The sequence below is a fragment of the Abramis brama genome, assembly GCF_963993115.1.
Source record: "Abramis brama genome assembly, chromosome: 8".
Classification (NCBI taxonomy): Eukaryota; Metazoa; Chordata; class Actinopteri; order Cypriniformes; family Leuciscidae; genus Abramis; species Abramis brama.
In genome coordinates, this window is record NC_139970.1 from 4,935,537 (window position 1) to 4,942,403 (window position 6,867).

The window sequence follows — 6,867 nt, forward strand, 5'->3', positions numbered from 1 at the left end:
CGATTGGAACCAAACCAGTGCAGAAATGTTCTCTGGAGTCTGAATATCAATAATTATCGAAAAAAAGTTGAAATTTCGATTCACGGTCGCTAGGGGGCGCCAAAACGTACGTTGTGGGAGGAGCCTATTTTACTAAAACGGCTATAACTCGAGAAATAAATGAGGTATCTTCACCAAACTCGGTACACATGTGTAATAGTTCAATTTGAGGTCACAGTAAAAAAATCGCGACGATTGAACAGTAGGTGGCGCTATAACTTGAAAAAAACATGAAAAGGGCTATAACCACCTGACCGTTTGTCCGATTGACTTGAAAATTGGTATGCAGTGTCTTGGTCCAAGGTGCCATGTATGTCTATGAGGACATTGACGTATCTCAAAAAACATGGCCGCCATCGGCCAATGAAGTTTGAGCACCTATTAGACAAGGTTAACGGAGGCTGATCGGAACGAAACTCGATGGGCATGTTCGGCTCATGGCCCTAGAGGTCTGTAAGAATTTTGAAAGAAATCGGCCACTAGTTGGCGCTAACGAGTTTTATGGCTCTGTAATCACGTGGTGTTACACTTATAGTCACATTATGCATATCATTTGATAGATCTACTCATGCTGAACAACTTTGCCTCAAGAACCATTGCTGTCAATCAAACCGTTCATTAAATATTCGTGAACATGTTAAAAACCTACTTTTGCGAACTAGTCATAGGTTTTTCGCCCGATCGTAACCAGACCAGTCTAGGGCAATTCTCTGGACTCTCTAGATCAATAATTATCGAAAAAAAGTAGAAATTTTGCTTTTGTTTGGCTATAACATGATCATTTAGAAAATGGGCGTGTCAAAATACACTCAAACGTTTATAAATCATAAATAAAAACTCAGAACTTTACAAAAATTGATGAGCACATGTGACATAACATGCTAAAGAAGCATGGGAATTTTTATGGAGATTGGACCATAGGTGGCGCTATAACTGTTAAAAAGCTTTAAAACAATATATATTCTATGGTAAATTGCCTGTATTGGCTGTAAATGGTGTTTTCCATTTATGATCTTATAATTTTCAAATCATAATGTTCAAATCTAGTGCAGTACAATTCTCTGGACTCTCTAGATCAATAATTATCAGAAAAAGTATAACTTCTTCATTTGGATGGCTATAATAGAGTCACTTCAATATGTAGCCTTGACCAAGTGTCCCCAAAAGCCTATATCTTTTAAATATCTTTCAGATCTAGTCAGAACATGTTACTCTTAACAAGCATGAACAATTTCAGACAGATCGGACAAAATTTGCCTCTATAACAGTTAAAAAGGTAAAAATGATATAACATGGCATATTAAGCCAATAAGTGGTATTGTACTGCCCCCTGCTGTCATTTAATCATACTACTCCCTAATATTGTTATATAATTCATATTTAGACTTTATAAAATCATTATTTTAACATTTACAATCACATTTTGTCAAAATGCATCTATTGGAGTGTTACTATTGACAATTGTTTTACATTTAGAAAACGAAAGTAAAACCTTGTCCGCCATTTAGGCCACGCCCCCCCCCAGTACAAATTCACTCATAACTCGAAAACGGAAAGTCGCCGCGCGCTCAAATTTTGATGGTAAGGACCTCTCCGGGCTCTTGATCGAAACGTAGCTCCCGGCCCCAATCGCCCAAAAACACTGTGATGGTCTCATTCAACAGGGCTCCTCAAGCACTATCTATGCTCTGAGGTTTAGAATTTTTCGCCATCTGGTTCCCGAGATATAAGTGAAAAAACTAATTCCCATTCATTCACTTCAATTGTAAGATGGAGGCTGTAATTCCACTGTTGTCAACTAGAGGGAGCAGCAGTATTAGACATAGTATTAATCTTTTTATCAGCTTTCAGCTTTGGCCAACAAGCAAATGCTTAAAGCTATTTATTATTATTATTATGGACTGATAATACAGATCACAAAGAAATATGTGAAATGGTTAGACCATTAAAAGATATTTTCACAATAACATCCCAAAAACATTGAAAACATATTTGTCTTTGTGTGTGTGTGTGTCTGTGTGTGTCTGTGTGTGTAAGCATGCTTAATGGAAAGAACATGGAGAAACTGCTTTGTTTTACTGGTGGATAAAAAAGTCTTTCAAATGAAAGTGAGTCAATTAGTGGTCTTCTACTGCCCTCTGCAGGACATTCTACTTATTAAAATATTTTTACCTGTGCTTTTGCATACATTTTTAGACTATATAAAATTGCTTGCATGAAAATCACCTATTATAACACAATCATGTTTTGTCAGTTTATCACTTCATTTGTACTGAGCTCTCAGTTTGAACAATTCTGCCTCTCAGTGATTAATTTGAAATCTGAAAATGGTGTTATACAGAGGAGATTTGCAATTATCATTTTGTTACCTATCTTTTGTTTAAAATATCTACATCTACAACCAAATGTGTTTGCATGTGTGTGTTGAAGCATGGTTAGTGTATTAAGTATTATTGTTTAAGTATTATTGTTTTCATTTACATTTTAACCACCAGAAGACCACTCATTGCTTCATTCTGCTTACTAAAATATTATTTTCCATTTAGTTTCCATTTGAAATATTGTTTAAACTTTATAAAATCATTAAAATAACATTTCAAATCATATTTTGTCTGTTTATAAATCCCACAGACTCACATTGGCTGCAATACTAATGTTTTTGAAAGACACAGACCTGATAGTCTAATCTTTGTGTATTGTGCATATAGTATTGATATTATTACTATTGCAAATCATGTTATTGTAACTCATATCTTAACAGAATATTATTTGTAATTTTAATTCTTTATTTCTTAATTGTTTTTTTCTGATTACTACAGATATTATCAACAAAGATATCAACTACACCTTCACTTTTAATATTGATAAGCTGCACACACAGCGCAATCACACACCCACTAATGCATTCAAATAAATGTAATCTTACTGTGCTACTTTATTTGTACATGATTAGAATGAACAGACATCTAAGAATATTTTTCTTCTTTTGTTAAAGCCACTTCAGACTACAAGTAAGCATTATATTACTAATCAACTATTTTAAAGGTGCCATACAATTGAAAACTGTATTTATCTTGGCATAGTTGAATGGTAAGAGTTCTGGACATGGAACTGACACACCGTGAGCCTCAAACACCATTGTTTCCTCCTTCATGTGTAAATCTCCTGTTTGCAAAAGACCGCTGAAAAATGAGTGAATTACAGCATAACACTGACTGTGACGTTGGAGTCGGGATCATTCATATTTATACCCCCCCAATTTGCATATACCAGCCCATGTTCTAGGCCAGGCAGTGTTAACGTGGACCTGCACAGCCGAATCATCAGAAGTTCTGCAGGTATTGTGAAGAAGCAAGCAAGGACAATAGTGAAAATGTCAGATCATGGATATAAATGTTATGTTCGAGGCTGTGCTGCGGATTTCAGAACTTTTCATTCCCTTCCCACAAAAGAGAACTGCCAACAGGCATGGTTGATTTTTACAACAGGATACCTTACCATTTTAATTCAAAGCTGTTAGTTTGCTCTGCCCATTTCACCACTGACAGTTTTTCTAACCTGGGACAATATCAAGCAGGTTTCGCTCATCGTTTGATACTGAAGAAGGGGGCAGTTCCAACTAATGTTATATTTCCATTACAACCCCTACCGCAAGCAGAAAGTAACGTTACTGATTTTATCCACTACTTGACTGTTGAAGACATTTCTGTTTCAGAGATATCAGAGAACAATTTAAAATATATCAATGCATTCTACGGCACCTTTAAAATAATTATTTAAAATGGAGATCAGGCCATAACATCACAAAAACATGAAAAGGGCTATAACCACCTGACCATTAGTTCGATTGACTTTAAAATTGGCATGCAGTGTCTTGGTCCAAGGTGCCATGTATGTCTATGCCGCCATAGGCCAATAAAGTTTGTGCACCTCTTAGACAAGGTTAACAATGGTCGATCGGAACGAAACTCGGTGGGCATGTTCGACTCGTGGCCCTAGAGGTCTGTAAGAATTTTGAAAGAAATCGGCCACTAGTTGACGCTAACAGGTTTTACGGCTTTGTAATCACGTGATGCATGTCATTTGATAGATCTCCTCATACTGAACAACTTTGCCTCAAAAACTACTGCTGTCAATTAATTTGTTCATTAAATACTTGCGATTATGTTAAAAACCTACTTTTGCGAACTAGTCCTATGTTTTTCACCCGATCGGAAATATATCAGTGCAGTACAATTCTCTGGACTCTCTAGATCAATAATTATATAAAAAACTTAAACTTTACCCATTGGGTAGCCATAATAGGATCATTTAGAAAATGTGTATGGCAAAAAACACTCAAAAGCCTGTAAATCCTAAACGAAAACTCAGACAACTCACTATGCTTAAAGACCATAAATGCTTGAACCCCGCTAAATGCTGCTTGCAGCTTTAATTAGGGGTTCAAGCACGAAGTGCTGAAACCCTATTGTAATTGTACTGATTTTTATTATTATTATTATTATTATTATTATTATTATTATTATTATTCTGCCGTAAAACGCATCGTGCAGCCCAAACCGTAAGGGCTAGAGCTTTGAAACTTTGCCAGATGGTAGTACAAAAATCGAGGAGAGGTTCAGAGATTATGACCCCGATTGGCCCATAGGTGGCGCTATAGCGACCAAAAGCGCGAAACTGCTCATAACTCCTAGACCGTATGTCGCAGCCTCAAGTGTCTTATATCATTGGAAAGCTGGACGCCTGACGAACAAAACGTATATCTCCGATTTTATTTCCGTCATGATAGATTTTCCGCCATTTTGAATTTTGTCGAAAATCTACTTTTGCGAACTAGTCCCTGGTTTTTCGCCCGATCGGAACCAAACCAGTGCAGAATTGTTCTCTGGAGTCTGAAGATCAATAATTATCGAAAAAAAGTTGAAATTTCGATTCACAGTCGCTAGGGGGTGCAAAATTAACGTTGTGGGAGGAGCCTATTTTACTAAAATGGCTATAACTCCAGAAGTAATTCAGTAAACTTCACCAAACTTGGTATACATGTGTAGGAGGTCAGTCTGAGGTCACAGTAAAAAAATCGCGGCGATCGGCCACATGGTGGCGCTATAACATGACAAAAACATAAAACAGGCTATAACCACCTGACCGTTAGTCCGATTGACTTGAAAATTGGTATGCAGTGTCTTGGTCCAAGGTGCCATGTATGTCTATGAGGACATTGGTGTATCTCAAAAAACATGGCCGCCATTGGCCAATAAATTTGAGCACCTATTAGACAAGGTTAACAGAGGCCGATCGGAACGAAACTCGATGGGCATGTTCGACTCATGGCCCTGGAGGTCTGTAAGAATTTTAAAAGAAATCGGCCACTAGTTGGCGCTAACGAGTTTTATGGCTCTGTAATCACGTGGTGTTACACATATCATCACAATATGCATATCATTTGATAGATCTGCTCATGCTGAACAACTTTGCCTCAAGAACCATTGCTGTCAATCAAACCGTTCATTAAATATTTGTGAATATGTTAAAAACCTGCTTTTGCGAACTAGTCCTAGGTTTTTCGCCCGATCGGAACCAAACCAGTCTAGGACAATTCTCTGGACTCTCTAGATCAATAATTATCAAAAAAAAGTTGAACTTTTGCATTTGGATTGCTATAATAGGTTCACTTCAAAATGTGGCCTTTACCAATTGTCCCTGAAAGCCTATATCTCTTTAAAGAATGTTCAAACCTTCTTAAAAACAAGTCAGAACATGTGAAATATCACTCTGAACATGCATGAAAATTTTCAGACAGATCTGACAAAATTTGCCTCTATAACAGTTAAAAAGGTGAAAATGATATGAATATAATGGCATATTAAGCCAATAAGTGGTTTTTTACTGCCCCCTGCTGTTTAAAATAGTCATGTTGTCATATTGTTCTATAATTCATATTTAGACTTTATAAAATCACTATTTTAACATTTACAATTACATTTAGTCAAAATCCATCTGTTAAAGTATTAGTATTGACAGTTTGATCACATTATATATTTCAAATGTCTGTATCTACAACATAATGTGTGTGTGTAGTCTTAGGTTTCTGAATAAATTCTGAATCATCTGATTAATAGCTTACAAAGACTTTGTGAAATGTTTATAGACCATTGAAATATATTTTCATAATGACATATCCCAATAGCATTGAAAAAACAACAACATTTGTCTTTGTGTGTGTGTGTGTGTGTGTGTGTGTGTGTGTGTGTGTGTGTGTGTGTGTGTGTGTGTAAACATGCATTATGGAGTTAAAATGGAAAAACTGGTTTGATTTAGTACAGAAAAATGGTGAAAATCATGAAGTTTAAAGTCAAAGTGAGCCAATAAGTGGTCTTCTACTGCCCTCTGCTGGCCATTCTACGTATTAATGAAGTCTACTCACATATGCTTTGGCATTCATTATACACTAAAAATCACTTATATAACAATAAGACACTAAAAAATAACGTATATAACAATTACTATTGTAGCACAATCATATTTTGTCAGAGTTTATCACTCATAAATCATATTTTGTCAGAGTATACAATCACAGTAAACAATGGTAAATCCTACTAGAATGTAGTATATCATGGTAAATCATGCTAGAATATGGCAAATCAGGCTAGAATCATAGTAAATAATACTAGAATGTGGTAAATTGTTGTGGGAGGAGCCTATTTTACTAAAATGGCTATAACTCAAGAAGTAAATGAGATATTTTCACCAAACTCAGTACACATGTGTATGGTTTCAATTTGAGGTCACAGTAAACATTTTTATGGAGATCGGACCATAGGTAGCGCT